A 10,389-nucleotide genomic window follows, 5' to 3' on the forward strand; every position below is an offset into this window, starting at 1 on the left:
GAGAGAGGGCTACCCGACTATGGCTTTGGTGACTCTATGGGTTGGATTCTGCTTCATAACCCAACCCGGGTTTTTTACTGAAATAAATTAAAAAAAATTATATAGCAAAATATGGTGTCAGCTGGATTATTTATCAAAATGAGTCTTTTTTTTATTTTTGTCTATCAGATAAGTGCGACTATTTTTTTATATTAAAATATATTTCTTTTTGTTTTTTAAAATAAAATATTTTTTTATTTTTATTAAAAATATTTAATTTTATATACATGTAAAAATATGGTTAACGGGTCAAAATACAGGTAAAAAATACACGAGAATGGGTCGCGCCTGTCAGATAGGCGCGACTAATCGTGCCTAACAGATAGGCGCAAATGGTACTGTTCCGCACAGTGCACAAACAGCCCCCTGCGTGCCATCTACTGCTGCTACTGACTCTTTTCATAAATTTATACACTTTAAAATTATTTTTATAAAAAAATGATTGTAGAAATATTGAAGAATATAAATCAAGTATTAACATACCAATACTTAACAGCAACCTAAAAAAATTAAAAATTTGATAATAGTACATTAATAGTATCAATTAAAAGCATTTCTTAAAACTCATAATTAAGAAATATTTTAAACAATGTTAGTAGAGTTTTGGCTGTGTGAAAAAATATAGGATATGGATATTTATATCTACAAAAACAAGTAGGATATGAATTTTCGAATTCCATTTAATGCATTGTTAATTCTAAGTGTGAATTAAGATATTGACAAATGTTTTTATTAAAATTATTTAAAATTTTAATTAAAAAAATTAACACCCACAAATATCAATGTTGTGTTTAGTTTAGTATCTGGTGAATTTAAGATTAAGTTATAAATTATTTTAACACCCACGAATATCAATGTTTCTAGTGTTTTATATTTTCTTAATGTAATGTTTATATACTGAAATTTTATTTGATTTTAGGCCCTACCATTTACGCCTCTGAGATAGGCATAATTAGTCGCGCCTCTGAGAAAAGCTCAACTAGTCGCGCCTCTGAGATAGACGCAACCTATATTCGTATCTATACACGGGTCATACTGATCCGAAAATAAAAAATAATATTTTATTTTAAAAAATAAAAAAATATATTTTTTAATATAAAATAAAAGAGTCGCTCCTATCAGATAGGCGCGAATGAAAAAAACAACCCATTTTGGTAAATAATCCAGCTGACAACCTATTTTGTTATATAATTTTTTTAAATTTATTTCAGTAAAAAACCCCCCGAACCCGTATGGAGAGAGAACGTTTCGGATCGATTCTTGAAATAATGTACAATTACTTTGGAGTGTTACGGTTCTAAACAATGTTTTTAGAATTAATTGGGATGTGAAACTGATTAGTTAATTGATTTTCGGTTCGGTCGATTCGATTAAAATTTTATGAAAAATAAAAATTTAAATCAACTATTGATTAAATTTGTTTGTATCAATTCACTATTCAATTGATTAGATATTATTCTTCAGATAAACACCTCGACCAATTATTGATCCATCCAGTCTGATTGACTATTCAATCCAGTTCAAATATCATCAGTTCTAAAAATACCAAACCAAATTATGCATATTTGGATTGATTCAATCTCCCTTATCTCTCGAGCTTCTTGTCTTACTCTATTACTTCGACTCTCTACCTATTTAGGTGAATTGGCCTCCTTGTTACCACCACACCACCATCTCTTCCTTATCTCCTCCATTGATGAACACTTATATCAACAATTAGTGTATTGAGCATGAATTGTACCATGGTTTCTTCAAGAGCGAATCCCATTAACCTAGTTAACCCAACAAACCCTACCAACCCTGAGCTTCCTTCAACCTATTGTACCACTCTCTCAGTGTACTATCCCAAAATTTAGGTGCTAGAATTCTTATAATAAATAAGAATTAAAACATAGCATTATTGGTAAGAAGCCTAGTAGGAAGTCTTGAGAACTCAGGCTCAAGTCTTATGTAACATCCTCAAAACCCCTTTTGTAGTAAATAATATGAGATAAAATCTTAGCGAAAAAAAAGTATAAGATCAATGGAAACGAAATTTGCAAGATATCAAGAGAAAGTTAAATTAAGAAGCAAAACATAATGTATTAAATTAAGGATTGGACTAAATTGTAAATATGTAAAAAGTTTTGTGGCATAAGTATAAATATGAAAAATTTGAAGTGAAAGGCCAATAGTGCAAATATCTTAAAGGTAGAAGAATCTAGAAATTAAGGAAAATGGATTAATAAGGACCAAATTGAATAAGAGAAAAAAAGTATAATAGATTAAATTGTAATTTTACCGAATTAAGTGATGATTCAATGATGAAATTCTAAAATATCATAAAGGGCAAAATGATCAAGGAGAAAGAGAGAACTCTAGAAGGCAATAATGATGTTGGAGATATTTTGATGATATTTTATAATTATTTAATTAAATAAATATTATTTTATTAATATTTTAATGAGATATCTTACTAATATTTTATTATAAATAGCTAGTATAAAAGGAGAGAAAGATGAAGAAAAAAAAGAAAAGAAGAAGATCCTCCATCTTTCCAATGTGAGTGAGGGCGAGAAAAGAAGAAAACTTTGTTGTCTTTACAATTTGGTCCTTTTACCAAAAAATCCACTATTTTCACCTAGAATTTCAAGGAATTTTCATAATCACCAAGAGAGAAAAGTGATAAGGAGACTATGAAGAACAAGAAAGTCACCTTGGATTCAAGAAAATGGAAGTTTGAGGAGAGAGAAAATCAAGTTAAAGTTTGAAATCAATAGGACAAGGTAAGAACATCAAGATTTCAATATATTTTTAAGTTTGATATTATTGAAAAAACATGAAATTGATGTTAAAGTAGAGTTTTCTTATATAAGGTTTTATGTTCTTAATATGTTAGTGAAAGGAAATAAGAGAAAGTGATGGGAAACATTGTAGAGAAAGGAAAGGAGGGTGTTATAAACTTGGTTATCAACATTTTGCACTAAAACAATTTTGAACCGTAGCAGTAGTCTAAATTTGAAAATTCACCAAAAATTGTAGAAATGAATCAGAGGTTAATTAAAGTATTGAGTCTAGTTTTACATAGAAAAAACGGTGCAAGCAAAATAATTTCATATTATGAGATATATGAATTTTTGTGAGACAAGGTCAGATTGATTTCGGATTCCCTTGTTCTGACTTTGAAAAACCATCAAAAATTATAAAAAAAATTATTAGGGGTTTAAATTTATATTTTTAAATTCTCAATGAGTCTATTTTCAAAATAAACAAACGGGAATATCATCTAAACCCCGTAATAAGAGATAATCAATTTTTAGTAAAGAAAGGTCGAAGCTATCAAGAAGCAGAACAGGGACAAATTTGAAGAATTTACTATACTTATTAACTAGATTATAAATCGTTAAATTTTTATGGTAAAAAATTATTTGAGTCTAGTTTCAAAAACATCAAGCGAATCTTAATTTCAAATTCTGTAGCTCAAGATATAAATAATTTAGTAACTATGACTCAAGTGGACATGTTTGATATGAATATATAATTAAATAATGGAATTATAGATAATGTTATATATAAGCATGTTATACACTAAAAGCTAAATATTCTAACAAATAAATACATAAAGGATGTGGAATGGAGAGGAGAAGGAGGAAAAATATATGAATATATATATATAGTACATGAATTTGAAATGTTTCGAAATGGCTGTAGGTGATGGAATGATTAGTACATGTGAGTATGTTTTAAACGAATTGATAAAATAATAAGTAAATAATTGTTAATTGATGTGATATTGAATTCTTTGTTAAATTTTTATGAAGAATTAAATTGCTTGACACAATTTAGAAATAAATATGAAATATACATAAAGTGGGTAAACTAATTTTACAAGTGCAAGTCCTCCAATGGTCTTATTTGTAAAACTTTAATATTTGTGTTAATTTTATAAATTTGTTATTTTTCATTGAATATCATGCTTTTATGAGGACTTAAGATTAGAAATAGATGTAAGTGGATGATAAGTAAAATGAAGTGGCAGTTATGGCATCTGAATACGGTTCAGGTAATGATATAAAATAAATAAATAAAAATAAAGCATGAAACTTGTAGGAAAATGGAGACGACGTCACGACGACAAGTTTACCATGTCATGACGTGGAAACCCCAACGTCGCGATGACAATTTAAAAATCTTTATGCACTTTACAATTTAGCCTTTAACCAATTGTGGATGTTTTAATGAGCTCCTTTAACTCATAATTAGTTCTATTGTAAATTTAATTATTACTAAAAATTATTTAATGATCTACATTAATTAAATAATATGATAAACTGATCTGAAATTTTCAGTAGTTGCTTTGGCAACGAATGTGACATCCTGATGCCTTAACTCAGCGATCAGGTCGGGTATGAGGTGTTACATCTTAAAATTTTAATTTTTTGTCTTTAAAAATTTATGTACATGTAGAACCTAGGAAATATGGTTTATGGTATTTATTTGTGTGTGTTTTGAGCATAAAAGTAGGCATTAGCCAAATGGTTAAAAGTTCTCCCTTACATTTAAAGTTCTATCCACACTAACTTATCTTATTTTTTTGATGATTTTTAGACAAATGGGCTATTTGCCCATTAGCCCTCAAACTCTCCAAATCCTTTCCTAATTATACTAAAATTCTCTATTTGTTATTTTATCAAATTAAAACCCTAACTTTCTTTATTTGTACCCTAGTTTTCTCTCAAAATTATTTGTTTCAAAACTCTTTTAAGCCCTTAATTTTTGTTGAAAAATATTCTTTAAAGCCTTTAAAAATTCAATCAAGTCGCCATCAATTGTTCTTCTCCAAATTATTGAAACCCTTGTCATTAGATTGTTGAATTTCTATCAAGATCAATAAGTATCTCATTCTCTATCAACTAGGATATTTCTTTTTTGGAAAATATCTTGTTTTGATAATCCTTTCAATCCAATTAAAAATGTTTAAATGTTTTGTCGAAAATCTCCACAAATATTGAAAATTTGCTATTAATTCTTGTATTATGTAAATTGAAAGACCCTTGTAGGTGATTGGATCGAAATTGAATAGAGGGGAGTTTCTTAAGGTATCAAAAAAGTCAGGTCGGTGAGTTTTTATAAAAAATCGGGTCAAAATTCAAAATTTCCCGGGTACACACGATTTACCACACGGGCGTATAGCCCGCTCGTGTAGGACACACGGCCGTGTCCCCGATTTCCCCTTTGCATTCCCCTTCGAGCGCACACAGGCTAGGGCCCTGCATATAGTCGAACACAAGGCCGTGTGGATCCATCACACACGACCTAGAGGCTAGCACACGGTCGTGTGGCTCCTGCACTTGCACCTCTTCACTTCGCACATGGGCTTGTGGCCTTGGAATCTAAAAATTACAGTTTTGCCTAATCTTTACTTATTTTGTGCAATTCAGTTCCTGATTAGGTTTTTAATGGCATCTAAAGAATTAGATTATACAATTAGGTCCCGGATTAGGATAAAATAGATAAAACCATGGATGAATGATTTTATGATTTATATGTTTATGATTATTGACATAAATTCTTGAATAATTTCATGATAATTGATAGAACATGATTGCTTAAGTATGACCATTTAAATCCGTGATTGATAATGTTATGTTCATAATTAATGATGGAATATGATTGCTTGGGAATGATTATTTTAAGCCATGATTGACTATGTTTATACTCATGATTATCAAAGATATATGATTGCTTAAGGAATGACTTTTTAATCCGTGTATGACTATGTTTAAACTAAATGTTATGTATATACGAGCAAATGCTTCACTCATCAATATGTTTTTGTTATAAGACGAAATTTTAAACTATCACTGAACAATCGAACTATAAGATCTGATTATTTTGCATATGCAGGAATTATGAAAGGTGGAAGGTACAAAAGATTATATTGCATATATGGTACATGTTCGTCCGTTGTGTATTCACATATTAGCATATTCCAACTACGACTATATATACTTAGCATCCACGATTTTCTCTGACAGCTTTCATCTGCAAGGAATTGTGGATCCTTAACCATTTCGTAGCTTGTTTGCACTTATATGTATAAGCGGAGTGAAAAGGTAGAGGGGATTCTAGGGAACTCCCTATTTGGAGAGCTCGTGGTCGAGGGTAGGATTTTCGAATGCCATATGATACGTTATACAACTGTTGCATGAACATACTTTGCATTCACATGAGAAAATACATGATGGAACGTCCGAACTAATAAGTGTGCATAATTACGTTACACCATTAAATTTGTTAGTATGTTGATTGTTTTGCTAATCAAGAGTAATGAACATTGAATTATTGAATTATTAGGATTTTTATGAAAGTATAATTATTATGATTGACATGCATGTTCTAATATTGATTAGATTTATTTTAAAGGGTCTCCCACTGAGCATGTTAAGCTCACTCCCTTATCTTCCATCTTTTCAGATAACCCAATAGACTAGAATACGGACTTGACATGCAGAGTGTCTAGGCTTGTTCTCGCTAATGAATAATTATTACGATTATCGTTTTATTTTATTAAAAAACTGTGGTATGGGACAATTACTTTTAATCACATTAATTAGGATGCATGTTATTTATAGGTATATATATAGATGGAATGATTTATACTTCATATTATTTATTGAAAATTATTTTAGAATGTGGTTAATTCATTATATAAAGATTATTGATTAATTTTCTGCTGCTAAGTTAATGTTAGTTTTTAATTTATTAATATGAGATATTCACTTTTATAAAACAAGTTCGGAATTGAGATTAGATTTGAAAAAAAAAAGACAGGATCACTTCGGTGAGTAATGTGGCCTATTCAGATCAGGTCTATCTATCGTCTAGGCCACGTTGGGATGGTTATATTCAGACACCAGCCAACAACCTCGACCAGAATATTGTACGCCAAGCCCAACCTCTACTTGGGACCTCATCCTCTTTCCCCAAGTACATGGTATAAAAGGATTGGTATCAATGAAAGTTCATTGGGCAAAAGAACTCTAACTAAAAAGAAAAGGTCTAGTGTGATGAAAGAGGCTTGGTTGGACTTAAAAGCATGTGATAGAAATAGCTAAGCAATAGTGCAATTGGGCAAAAAAGTGCCTCAAATGTCTCATAGGACGTAATTTGAAATTTAAAGAAACTCAGATCTTTTGGATTAGTTGAACCAGGCCGAATTGAGCTCGGACTTGAATTTTTATTTTTAAATCCAACTTCAGTCTACCTCTAAAAATATTTATTGTTTGGTTTCTATCCATCCATCTCATGTTATTTTCCCAACATGTGTTGCATGATCCTTTTGGAATTGAAGAAAGCTCCCTTCTTTTTTTATATACAAACTATAAATTGAAACAACAAAAGTTAGATTTTGATGTAACAAAAGGTTTAATTGATACGATATATTAATACCTCTAACTGCTATCCTAGCCTGAGTTGCTGCCATTCTCCTGTTATTAAGTTCACAAGTGTTGGTCACTTTTTGAACATTGTTGATGCTTTTCTTGCTACCAACTTGCATCAAACAGAAACAGAATCAATGCTTAAATAATCAATTTAGATTTACATCATAAGGCAAGAGATACCCACAAAGCTTCCCCCTTTATATTTATATATATATGACATTTAAAAGACCCATTGAAGAACCTGCGATATAATCATCTGTTTTCGTACTTAGAAAAAAATCAAACCAACAAAAAAGTAAAAAGAAAAGAAAAAGAAAAATTCACAGCCTATATATCCTAACATGCAGGATCGTCCGACCATTAGGAACCCAGCTTACAGCCATCCAAGTCCCATCCCAACTCCAACACCTTCAGATACTATCCCTACACAGTTAAACCATGCACCTGGACATTGGACTACTGGTCTTTGCCACTGCTTTGATGACCCTGCAAATTGTAAGCTTATAAATACATTCACCATCTTATTCATTTTTTTGTGCTTTCTTTTTCATTTTCAGATAATCCTTTGGTTTGATTTTTCGAATTGTTCAGGTGTGATTACTTGCATATGTCCTTGCATCACTTTCGGACAGGTAGCTGAGATTGTCAGCAGAGGATCTAAATGTAAAGTTTACATATTTTGAAATGGTCTTTAACCTGATTTTCATTCAGATTATGGTTTTGGTCCTTTTACTCTATCCCTCCAAATGGTAAGTTTTTACTCTATCCCTCCAAATGGTAAGTTTGTACATTTCAAAATGTAGGTAAATATAGTGGTAAATTTGTATTTTTACTAACCATTTTTTTATAATTCAGTCTTGGCCTAATATAGAATTTCTAGCTTCAACTCAGCTGTACTTTAATTTAACATAATTTATTATCTTTATCTTTATAATGTTATTATAGTTATAATACTAATGTAAGTTTTTTCTTAAAAACACATTTTTTTTATTGGGATAGTTTAGGTGGTAATTATTTAACTTGCCGATTGAGTTTTAGTTTGATTGATATCAATAATGTTGTCAGTATAAGAGGATGCGGGTTTTGAATGCGCTCAAGCACATTTTATCATTCTATTTATGGATTTGAAAGAATTATAGGTCGTTTTAGGCATTATATATATGTATATGAGATATTATTTTATAGACTCTTCCCATCACATCATCCATAGTCTCTTTCTAATTATTTAATGACATTTAAACAATTTTTTCTATATCATTGAAATATAATTTTAATAATTTTTTTTATCCTGAACCTCAAACCATAAACTTGAATCCTGAATCTTGAATCTTGAACCAGGACTTTGGGTTTCGAGTTTTGGGTTCGGAATTTAAAATTACCACGATTATGTGTCAATGATATGGAAAATATTACTAAAATATAATTAAATAATTAAAAAAGACCATGAATGATATGATGAGAATGATCCATAAAATAATTTCTCGTATATATAAATTATTTGGCTTAAATCATGATTTTCTTTATTTCATTTTGGTACTCGAATTATAAGTTCCCTCCCATTTATGCCCAAAATTATGGGAGTCCAAGATTTATGTTAAGATATAAAAGGAACGCTTTAACCGTGCCATGTCATGAAACGTGCCCCAATCTTTCCTTTTCTCTTTTTCGGTCACTATAATATAATGGTCAAACTACATGTATGATCCCTCTACTATGCTCATGTGTTCTTTTAGTTATTATAATATCATGGTCAAAGTTTAGTTTTTGATCCCTCCACTATGCTCACATTTGTAATTTAGTCCTTAAATTTTAAGTTCGCATAATTTGGTATTCTACATAATTAATTCAAATAATTAATATCCTTAACTATTTTAGTTAAATTAAGTTTGTTAAAAAGACCAAAACCGTAATTTGATCACATTTCAACTGGTTTAAAATTTTTTACGTTAATTTATTATTCATTTTGTAGCTTGTTTTTCAAGGGGATTGCTGTACGGGGTGTTGGTGGGTTTCACCGGTTGTGCATGTCTTTATTCATTCTTATATCGCTCGAAACTAAGGGGACAATACGACTTAGGACAAGAACCCTGTAATGATTGCTAGGTTCACTTCTGCTGTTGTCCATTGGCTCTTTGTCAAGAATACAGGGAACTTAAAAATCGTGGCTTTGACATGGAGATAGGTAACACATATTTTCATAACCTCCTCTAATTTTATGAATATCATTATTTAGTCTAAAAAATAGGGTTAACTACTTCAGTTAAGATGTTAACATAAATTATTTCTTAAAAATTATAATAGTAAAAAACATAAATGACTAAACCCCGACTTCAACTGTAGTAGGACAAAAACTAAAATTTGACCTCTCAAAAATCTAACACCATATTATTAGCATAAATTAAGTTGATAAAATTATATTTTTGGGAATGAAGGTTGGGAAGCCAACATGGACAGGCAAAAACGTGGGGTCGCAATGATCCAATAGTGATCATTGGAATGACAAGATGATTGATTGATTGTATCAGTCGTGTGTCGTCGGTCGATGAATATGGTAAAAACAGGCACTGAAATTGCTGCAGTTGTGCTGCCTTTGATGCCTATGTTTGTGTGTGCTTTGGTTAACTCTCTCTGTTGTTGTATAGGGTTTGGTTTGGAGACTTTTGTGTTCGGTTATCCTTATGATATTTGCTAACCAGAAAAATATAGAAATCATGCGTGTGGGTAAAACACGTTGAATGTTTTCACCCGGAAAAATAGGTTTTTCCCATATGATGTGTTTTAGTATATGTGTTCAATTATTGTTAACTAATTTTTAGGTCACTTTTATTTTTACTGTTTAAAATGAAATTATTGTAATTTCGTCACTCAATTGTTATAGCGCTTCCATTTTAGTCACCCAGCATTAAATCTCTAACGGCGTTTAACT

The 10,389-nt window shown here is 30.5% G+C and overlaps 1 pseudogene; it reads left to right on the top strand.

Annotated features, from left to right (window-relative positions):
- Positions 1-7,804: 7,804 nt before the first annotated feature.
- Positions 7,805-9,971, top strand: LOC121212263 (cell number regulator 1-like; annotated as a pseudogene).
- Positions 9,972-10,389: the final 418 nt, after the last annotated feature.

This window comes from Gossypium hirsutum, chromosome A13 (genome assembly GCF_007990345.1).
Source record: "Gossypium hirsutum isolate 1008001.06 chromosome A13, Gossypium_hirsutum_v2.1, whole genome shotgun sequence".
Lineage (NCBI taxonomy): Eukaryota > Viridiplantae > Streptophyta > Magnoliopsida > Malvales > Malvaceae > Gossypium > Gossypium hirsutum.